The 11,264-nt window shown below is 41.0% G+C and overlaps 1 protein-coding gene across 2 annotated transcripts in view; it reads right to left on the reverse strand.

Moving 5' to 3' along the window:
* The window catches only part of LOC310895510 (uncharacterized protein), a 94,775-nt gene that overhangs the window by 51,098 nt on the left and 32,413 nt on the right, over positions 1–11,264 (reverse strand). The window contains exon 4 of one of the 2 annotated variants that reach the window (XR_014580741.1): positions 2,907–8,725. The exons of the other annotated variant lie outside the window; for it this stretch is intronic. The gene's annotated coding sequence lies outside the window, so the exon portion shown is untranslated. Of the gene's footprint in view, positions 1–2,906; positions 8,726–11,264 lie in introns of those variants that run through there. 2 annotated transcript variants of the gene reach the window in all.

Consider the following 11,264-nt stretch of genomic DNA (forward strand, 5'->3'; position numbering starts at 1 on the left):
TCACAAAGCAGCTCCCTGCATTTCCTCGTCACCCTTGCTGACTTTACTCTCATGACTTACAGAATTTACAGCCAGACTCTCCAAAACTAATGCCCTATCTACCCATGGAACTGATAGTTTACTGGTGTCCCTTCAGAAGGACTCCTTCTAAGAATGGAAAAGTAGTAAAGCTGACATGGGAGTCAATTAATTAAGAACTAAAGGATAGGAGTATAATTAAGGTTAGATTATATGGGTTTCTGGAAAATAGGTCTTGTCAAATAAACCTGATTTCATTTCTTGATGAGATTAGATTTGATTGATAAAGGTAATGCTGTGGGTGTAATAGACTTAGACATCCGCAAATGTATGAATCTTTGTTATTTTAAGACACTCCATGACTGGACTCTGACAGTCTCCAGTGCCCCTGCTACCATCTTTTTCAGCCATGTCTTTCACAGGCTTAGTTGCCATCACATAGCTGGGGAGGTCAGGACACTTGATCTTCCCCCATCCTCAAATCAAGCACAGCCTACCCCAAAATACAGATCCTTGCTCGTAACATGCAGAGAATGAAAGATATCAACTCCTATGAAGATGTTTTCCTATGAAGAAAGGCTGAAAGAGATGGGGATGTTCAGCCTGAAGAAGAGAAGGCTCTGGGGAGACCTCATTGCAGCCTTTCAGTGCTTAAAGGGGACTTACAAAAAAGATGGAGAGCAACTTTTTGCTCAAGCAGACAATGACAGGACAAGTGGAAATGGTTTTAAACTAAAAAGAGGGGAAATTTAGAGGAGAAGTTAGGAGGAAATTCTTCACTCAGAGGGTGATGAAGCAGTGGCACAGGTTGCCCAGATAAGCTGTGAATGTCCCATCCCCGGAGGTGCTCAAGGCCAGGTGGAACGAGGCCCTGGGCAGCCTGACCTAGTGGATGGCATCTCTGCCCATGGCACGGAGGTTGGAACTGGGTGATCTTTAAGGTCCCTTCCAACACGAGCCACTCTATGGTTCTATGAACTCCTAATTATACAGGAAATTAGTGTCACAAGCCCCAAGGCAAGACGTTATGGAAGAAAATTGTAAAGCCAGCATGCTCAGATTTTGTTAATAAATACCTCATCCCACTCGTTCTCTCACAGAGCTCATTCATCACACTGCCCTGTGCACCAAGACCTGTGTGTTGAAGCGGCCTGGCCAAGACAATTTGTATTTCATTAATACCAATCTTAATATTTCTGTTATGAATCTCTGTATGTTTAGTTACATGAGATGAAAGTGTCTTCCTATGAGAATCTCCAAAAGGAGAAAACAGAAGATAGAAACTAGCACAGTGGATGTACCAGTCTGACACATTTACAAGGCACAAGAGAAATAATTGCATTCACTTTTCAGACAATAAAAGCGTTTATTGGGCTCAGTTTCTGTGATCCGATGGACTCTACTTGCCTCAAGCAAAAAATTCTCCTGCATACGCCGATGACAAAACTGCTACGCTGTGACTGCTTCAGATAGCTGGGAACTAGGCTCAGTATCCTCCAATCCAACATTTCCTATGTGTTGCAAGTTCTTGATGTGCCTGTGCATGAATTCACCAACTGCAGCATTCTTTGACATATGGACTCTGCCCATAAGTGGAGACTGCATGTGTCCTGACTACAAATTTAGCTCGCTCTTTATTTCACTCCAGGAACAGCGACTTGAGCGTCTGTGTTTCATATATGGCAATTTACCTTCAAGCTGCTTTCCAAGCAATGCTGCTAGCTCCCTGCAACAGGCACAGTGTACAAAGAGTCCATTCCAGAGCCTGCCCCATAGAAACGACGAGCTCTTAGGCCCCATCTCTTCCCCCAGCCCTATCTCAGCTGGCCTTGCACTTTCAACTCCTGCATGCAACGCACACACACATCTATGTCAAACAACTAAAACATCATTCAGAAAGAGTGAATTCTGCCCACTGGTATTTTTGAGCTGAAAAAAAATATATATATATAAATATATATATAAAATAAATAAACCACACACAAACTATTTTAATTCCAGTAACAAGGCCACTTGGGCACCAGGGGGTTCCTGCTACGCGATGTGCAACGTGGGCTCCATCAGTCACCTCCAGAGAGCACCTGAGCGGTGTGGTCACGAGCTGGTTCACAGCAATTCCTCATGCAGCTTTGGCTCTCTTCCTCTTACAGCACACCAAGATTAGCAAGCAGGCAGTGGACGTTAGCAAGCATCAATAACTATCAATTTAGGATAGATTCAAACTGTGACTGAAGATTGAAATCTTCCCCATATCCAAATGCAAATTGCCCAAAGTCTTCCGGTCTTTTCATTGTTCTGCCTTTCTTTAGTTGCAGCTATTCATGATGGGTCTTCTTCAATATAGCAGGAAACGCAGAGCTCAGGACAGCACTACAGCCATTTGTCATCGTTCTGCGGATTAGCCCGCTTTGTCTCAATGTTTTCCATCATGTCACTGTTAATATGCAATGCTTCACAAGAATATAACTCCTTAAAAATTTAAGGGGATAGGTTAAGAAACAACAACAACGCAATTCTAGAGAAATCTCCAGGAAACAGATATTCAAATGTACAGATAGAACTGTATAAACACAGAAAACGGGGACTCTTCAGAGGCAACCAAAGCAGCTACTCCCTGAAAATACTGGAAAGCCAAATTTTGTGCCACTGAATTCAGCTAAAATGGTCACATTCCTTCTCATGTATTTAATCTCTCCCTAAAAGCATGTGCTTTTTCTCCCTCATTTTAACCCATCAAGAGGCCTCAAGGGCTAATATGATTCTCACTGCTACACTGTTACACCGTGGCAAGCTGCTTCTAGGCATACGGTGGGATCATTTTCTTTTCTTCATTTGATAAATAATAACTGCCTTATATCTACAATGGGATTACATCCTATTTCACTAGCTTTAGTGAAAAGATGAACAGAGTACCCTTGACTTCACATAATTTTGTCTTTTCTTCCAAGGCTTTGGAACATCAAGATTTTTTTTTTTTTGCCTATACTGAATTAGAAATGTTTTGATTCTTTTTTTTTTGTTGTTGTTGCTGATGCAGGCATGACAGACTCTTACTAGTACTGCAGAGAAATCTGAAAAGATATTATATTTTATGAAATATATCTGCAATTTGTACTTACAGCCAGCATCAAATTTAAACACTCCAAATCACGGTTAGGTGAAGTTTAGGGACAAATACATGCATAATTCATGAAAGCACAGCCATTACTGGTAGCTCCATAGAATAAATAGTCCTTGGTAGGCACTGTGCATTTGAAGGATGCACCATATTCATGCTAGCAATATGGAGCCAAATTGATATTTATGGTGTACTCACAATCCATTCGATTCTGTTTCCATTTGAACACGCTGGTGAAATACAGTGCAATATTCTGTTTCAGTTACTAGCAAAAGATACACTACTTCCAGCAGACCTCCTGATAACTGGAGAGTGCAGAAGAGCTGATGACTGCACCGAGTCCACTGGGGATCTTGTTATGCCAATCTAATTAACCTGGAAAATGCTCAGCTAGCACCGTGCTCTAGTCTTGCACACAGATGGAAAATGGGCTGTTTAACTATTGTGTGTGCAAAGCAGACTTCTCATAACTCCCCAGTCAGCAGAAACATTTAAGCATATGCATGCTTACCATTAATGTTAAACAGGTGCTTAAGCACACTGCTGAACAGGGAACATAACAAGGAGCATGCCTCTGGAGTATGTGAGTTTTGCTTTAATTGCAATTGCATACATACAGTTTTAATTTATTTGGTTGCCCTTAGATATTACCAACAGCCTCCTTTCTCCAGTAGGACCCCAGCTCTGTTAGAAAATGAATAAGTAAGTTGTGGAGACGCTCTCTTCGTATTATGAAAGCCTATCCATAGAAGCCAAGGAACCAAAAGAAGAAGTAACTAACTTTTATTTTTAAATTTTCTGTAATCTTTGGTAGATTTTGATTCCTCCAGGAATGTCCAAATCCAAATTAATAGTACCTTCCTTAACAAAGTTTTTGACAAATTATAAATCTAAATGTTCATGATTAATGTTAATAAAATAAAATGCATGGAGAATAATATAAAAACATCAGGGACCATAGCATAAGCTTTCCTTTCCTGAAAAATAAAACCAGTAACAACAAATTCTCAAATAGCAAGATCAGGAAAGGTACTGTCATACTGATATGAAGTACAATTAATTTCTGCTCTTCCCACAGCAATTCACATATCCTTCGTGCGGACCATAGATCTGTTTTTTAATGGAGTCAATAAACTCAGAGCACATGAATAATAATATTCCTGCATTACAATCATTTGCTTTACAAACGAGATCTTCATAAAAGGTACTTTCAGCCCCCTCACAGCAGCATGAGAAGGCATTCATATGAACATATTTTTCACATCCTCATAATTAGACACAAGAAAAGAGCAATACAAGCTTATTTCTAGGTTGTTTTGGTTATGTCATACACTACAGAAGAAATACTCAGTATTTACAGAAAACATGCCAAGCTATCATTCCAATTTTTCTCCATGGTTTTAATAACATCAGTCCCAAATCATAAACTAATAAAAATGTTTCATTTCCAGCATGTTTCCCAGTTCATCATTATCAGTGAAAATCCAAACAAAAGTGCAGGCATACAGCATACTCTATGGAGCATCTGATGGAGCTTTTGAGGTTCTTTATGGGGGACAACACACAAAATGGGATAAAGTAAAAACTTCAGAGTGCTTTCCTCAACCTGCAGCATCCTCTGGGATAACCACCTTACTCTCCCTTTCTACTTACTTTACTTCTTTATCATGTCCCTTACCTTTGTTGTTTTTTATTTATTTATTTTATCTCCATTATATTTCTGTTTGCAATCTTAAAAAGATAATAATTGAAAATCCTTAGTGACACAGCACGTGGTGGGGTTTTGTGTTGAGATTCAGGTCTGAAGGCACCTGAGTCTCAGACAAATTCCTTATTCAGCTCAGCAGAGGTAGTAAACCCATTAAGTTCAGCAAAAGTTTTGCTTGAGTAAGTGCTGAATAATGACTACAGAATGAGGCCATCTAATGTGTGACTGGAATTCCTGCCAAGTCTAACCGTCTCCACACACACCTGAGTTGATGAAATCTTCTGGCCAGTGTTCTCAGTAACTTGAGAGTGATTTTTCACAGGGTTCAGCAGTCTGCTTACTGACTAGTGCTTCACTTGGGCACGCAACAGTCACCAGTGCAGCTAATCCCACTGTCTTGAGTGGTCAGTTGTCTCATGTGTGCTTTGGCTGGGCTTTTGGGTGCATCTCAGGGTAATCTCTAGAGTCATTTGGGATGAGATGGTGGAAATAGTTCATATTTTTTAATAAAGACAATAAATATTGAGTCACACCATCAAAGAGACCTCATCACAAACAAAATCCTAGCCTGGTTGCTGGCCATTCCATGAGTTTTCAATTCTCCTACCTTGTGCTTTGTAAGCGTTCAGACTGGTACGTACAAATTGTACACACCTTTCTTTGTATGATTCAGAGCTGAACTCAGACTCAGCTACACAAATAGTAATTCTCTCCCCTGGTCAAAATACCACAGGTGATTCCATTGTTGTTGTTCTCAGCCTTTAATTTGATAGTGATGGAGAGGATGTCATCGGACATACCGATATCACAGCATTTTGTGCTTGGAAACCACCTGCAAGACACACTTTTCTTCCCAATGCACAGCATAAGCATTACAACACAGGTGCTCCACAAATTCCCAGGATTTTATTGATACCACCACAAAACAGTTACTGCAAAAGCAGAATTTAACATAACCTTGATAATCCACTTCAAGGGCAATGAGGACATGGCAAATGCAAGCTTTCCTTTCTACAATAATAATATTTCCTTAAGATGGTAGCAAATCCACAACATCTACATGTGTATGCAGGCTACATCTGGGACCCAATTCTAATGTATTGTCAACATTTGGGCCCTAATTGTTTATATTTATTCTGTAGATTAGTTTTATTTTTAAAATTTTATTCCTAACTGAAGCCTTTCTAAAATGAACACCAAGGGAATCTGCTAAATGTGATGCTCCATTGGGAAGGAATGCCCGGCTTCCTAAGGGACAGCATTATGCATTAGTGGATTACACAGGATTTACAGGACATAAAACAATCTAATAAATAGGTTTTGCTTGTTAATCTCACGTGAGTCGCTGTTTAGTACAACACTGTACAGACAACACACATGCAAACACACAGACCTAGAAGAATAAATGCACGCACTGAGTTTGTGATGACATAAAACCACTTAGATTAAGTCCTTTTATAGCTAGAGGTGCTTTATAATGTTCTAGGGCAGCTCCGTATACGTGCAAACCATGGACCAAGCGATTTCTGCAGCAAGTTGGCATCTGGCTGAGATGCAGCTCCTCTCTTGCTACAGGTAGACTGTAGCAGTGGGAAACTCAACCTGCTTCTGCATGTGTGTGTTGGGACCTGGCCAGAGTAAAATCCTAACCATGCAGCTCGTGTATCCCCACATCCCACTGCAGATGGTTGGCAAGACCTGGAAAGATGTGCAGAGCAGTACTTGTCCTGATAATGGCAAAGACCTAGTGGGGTGTTTAGTGTCATCTGAGATGCTCTGGAATATCTATGGCTATGTTTAAGCAACGGACTCAAACCACAGATATCTGCAGTGTAGATGTTAATGGCTCAGCCAGTACTCCCTACTTCTTTAAGTCAATGAAAGGAAATTGGCACTTAAGAGTGCAGTTCCTCTAGTCCATTTTGTACACCTACATGAAGTTGGGATGAATCATGCCCCAGACTCCATCAACTAAAATGATTGTAAAGAAAGCCAAGGCTGACGGTATTAGATATAGATGTCTCCATTGAAGAAGCCAATGTTTGGTCAGAGGAATCCTATTCCTACCTTGTTCTAATGAAGAACTATAAGAGCCAGAGAATCTATAGCACTTCCCTCAGGGACTATTCCAGTAGATAAACAATTTCTCTGTAAAAACTGAGCATCTTATTTTTCTAGTCCAAAATGTTCCAACTTCAACTTCTAGCTTTTGAATCTTGCTCCGCCTTTGTCAGCTACATTAAAGATCCTGTTCCTATTAGAAGTTCCGTATCAACCAGACGTATACTTGTGCATGACTTGTTACTGACTTCCCCTTTATATAGACAGTTAGACGAATACTAAGCGAGCACAAGGTTCTGCCAAGAAATGCAACCTGTGGGATGCACAGGAGTGACACGTGGTGCAAGGGAGCATCCTATGAATTATTTTCTAGCAATTAAAAGACACATTGTACAATGTAGGGGGGGACTTTCCTCATCATCTCAGGCCATCAACCTCTCCAAAATTTTCATTTTAGGTTGTGATCTTTGGAAAGACAATGAAAATCCAGACTTTATTACTGAACGAAAGTAACCCCTCGGGTATGGATGAGTACAATGCTGCTGTCCTGACTGCACAGCCAGCTCTGCAGCCTCAGTTACTGTTCAGGGTGCTAGTGAACGACAGCTGAGTGAGTAGCAGTAAAACCACAACAGGCCCCTCAATTTCTCCTCTCTTACCATTCAGGAAAGCAGCGAAAAGGTTCAGAAAGAGTGGGCATAGACTATCCTGTGAACAGTCAAGACCCAGAGGAGGGACAGAAAAAAGAACATGAAAATGTTCCTTTCTCCTTGCAAGCAGGAGGAAGCAGAGGAGCTGCTGCTTAATACCCAAGACAGAGTGATGCAGGAGTGATTCCTGCATCAAGATTCAAGATGTTGAACCTTCCCAATTATGAAAATTAGTTTCACCACAAGTTCCCTGTTTTTCTTTCTCATTGCTAAATACTGACCAGCAGAACAGACTACTACATGAATCCCAAAGCTGTTCTGAGACACAGTCTGGCCCCACATATTTCTCACGGGATTTGCAGCTCCAGCAGATCCCTTACCACTTCCCAACACACCGTGTGTAGACTCAGCCCCTCTATGCCATAAATAAGGATAAAGCTGTCCCTTTAGACAAAGTAGGCAACATTGTGATCCAACTGGATATTTCCTCATGGAGCTCTCAACCATCCCACCTTAAACATGCAAACACCCTTAATTTCCCATCAACTACTGACACATCAGAACAGGCCCAGCACATCTCACAGCTCTTCCACTGGGCACAACACAGCAATCCCAGTACCTCCTATGGATTGTACCCTCTGCTGCATGTATTATCCCGACAAAAGGAAAAACTTGCTCTCTGTTACGCTTGACCCAGAAAGGATACCAGACTGCTACAGTCCTCCAAACACAACCCACCTCTCAATAAGCAGCAGTAGAGCCAAAGATCTGCTGCTGCAGTTCTTGCTGTTTGGCAATTTCATTTCTGCCTGACTTAAAACTTCAGTTGGAGCCATGATAGCTCACCTGGTAACTGCTGCCATAGCTCCCCTGCTTGCAGCTCTGGAGCCCCTGTGTTTCCGCTGAGGTATCAGACAGCTGATGGGTAGTACACAAAATATGGACTGTGTTAAGCTTCTAAATTAAGTGGGAGCTGAGGCAGAAGGAAGGACAAAGTAGCAAGGAGACTGAGCTGGAACAGAAACACCACCACCTACTCCAGTGTGGAAGTTTTAAGAAAGATTAATCTCTATGCAGCTTCTTTACCCCATGGTAGGCCAGCTGCATTCTTGGCTGAGGAACATTACACCACGTTCAGTGTGCTGTGATTGATCACTGCAAGCAATAAACCTGTAGATAAAATACAGCAAATAAGGGAAATTACAATGGAACTTCAATGCCTGTTATTTATGGGTTTTAATATGAATTTACTGCTCCTGAGAGGCACTAGAAAAACAAAATGGGCAGGAGCAAAGCTGGGCTTTCTGTTTGGCTGCACCAGTGCCTCTCTAGGAAGACACAGAAAGAGCTCACCAAGACTGACAGGGTAGCTTCATCCTCACGTCACTTGTATCCTTGAGGTCTACAAGGCCTCAGAGATGCCAGCAGAGTTTCTGAGGATAACACTTGCCACTGGGCTTATTTTTATTTGTTTTTATATAAGCATCCAAGCTGCAGCTACCAGAGTCAGGATTCAAACAGTCAAAGAAAACATCTAAATCTCCAGACTCTTCTATAAGTCCTCCCAGCGAACCAGGACAGCCTCTTCTGCCCCAGTCATAATTCTTTTTCAAGAGAGTAAAGCAGAAAAGCAGCACATTCATCAGAGTTTCTCTTGGTAGTTTCCAAACATTAGGGCAGATTCTGGCTAGGCTGGAACTCAGAACAAGAGTTCTAACTCAGAACACATCCTTCTAACAGGGAGTGCTGGCTACAGCAGAGTGCTCACTGCTGTCACTGACAACTGAACACGCCTAAATAAGGCATGCTCTTGTACAGCAGATTGAATTTTGCCTCACAGACCCCTATATGCTTTCATTAAGCCCATTTTCTCCACTTGCCTAAGTGTCTACTTCCAAAAGTAGCAGCTCCTCTTTATCTTCATTGCAGTTGCACCCCTACCCATTTTGGTTCTCAAAATGTACATGGGTGTACGTAAAATGAGAACCTGACACTGCACTAAAGGTCCTCTTTAAAACAACTTTTTTTTTTTTTGTATTTGCTTGCAATCATGTTTGAAAGAAAAAAGAAAAAAAGGAAGATGAAAAAAGCAAGCCTGTATGTGCTTGATAGATCAGTCCTGGGGGAAATGAAGGCATGGGCAGAATAAAACAACTGCAATTGCAGTTGGTATTATCGTCCTTGACCTGACAACTGAATATGTAGGGGAATAAATAAATAAATAAATAAATAAATCCTTCAATGAAATAAACCATATAGCTGCACCTACAGTTAGGATCAAATGTAGGTGCATTAAATTAATCTCCAGAAGTGATGTACATTTATCTCCAAGCCCTATTGTTGCATATTAACTTGAAAGAGACTGTGAAAAACTTGTGGGATATGTCAGTTGTTACTAGAGGAAACCACTGTGTGTTAATCACTCCCTATGGTATTTATGTAGAATTAAGAGAAATCCCATTGTAAGAGCATGAACTATTTCTCAAAGTTACATTCCCCTGGCTCAAATGATTAATGGGAAATAGTGCAGTAAAATAAAAATAGGCACCTTTCCAGGTAAATGTTGTTGTTTAAAAAAGCCAAAAGAAAGCTCTGGTGAAATACTATCACAAGGATAAAAACATTTATCTTGGTGTCACAAGAATGGCTTCGTTTTTGCTGGTCTAATTAGGTAATAAAGAAATCACAGGTGTAGTAACTCTGTGAGCTATCACCATACTTAAAAAAGGCCCACTGCATGGCCAGCATGCCAGTATTATCACTTGCTGCCACATCATTTTAAGAATGAAATAGCTCAGTTTAAGAAAGATTTTTTAAAAAAGAAAATCAATATATAGTTAGAAGCTTGTCCAGATTCTAAGCAACAGCAAAAGTGCTAGAAAACAAACAAACAAGAAAACACTGCAGACTTTGAATTTTCAATGACTTTTCAAATTCTTTAAGGCAATTAAAGCAGTGCAGGGTTTAATGTACTCCCCTGTGACTCCACACACAGCCCTCCCCTCATCTCAGTGACTGCCAGGTGTGTGAGAGAGGACACTCAGAGCAGGAGGGTTTGACATGACTAGTTCAGGACTCTGATACTAGTTGTAACAAAAGCAGTAAATAGATAAAAAGAAAAAATACTTAAAAAAAAAAAAAACCAGCTTAAGAAAAAGGGGTAATGGAAGTACCAGTCTTAACTTGCTAGACCTTCTACTGAAAGTGTAGCTGAGATTTCAGGATTAGGTCCACTAGTTATTATCTTGAAAAAATGTGAAATCCCTCCAAAGATCTTAAAGCTCGAATATTCACCTAAATTTAATTCTTGCTTAAATAAACTGCAGATCCAGTTGCAACCACAGACCAGCTTAGCACAGAAACCAGCTGTGTGTTTTAGGTGGCCCATAAAAACACAAGCATTAATTAAAGAAATCAGCTGTGTCAGTGGAACAGTTTCCTTGTCCCTGAATTTCATTGAAGAACTCTTTTCTGAGATGCTGTCAAAGGGAAACCTGGCATCGAGTCAGGGGGGACCGCCCTGAGTGACAGTAAGAAAGCAATAACTGTGACTTAGCAGCCTGGGGGCCAGATCCTGCTCCCCTCCCGTCTGAATCAAAGGCAAGCACTATTGTCTCTGGCAGGGTTTGAATTGTGGACAGCCCTGGCTACAAAGCTCTCTGTGCAGATCGATCACTCCAGCCTTTGCTCATCTCGCAGAGGTGTGCGG

The sequence above is a fragment of the Anser anser genome (assembly GCF_964211835.1).
Source record: "Anser anser genome assembly, chromosome: 2".
NCBI lineage: Eukaryota > Metazoa > Chordata > Aves > Anseriformes > Anatidae > Anser > Anser anser.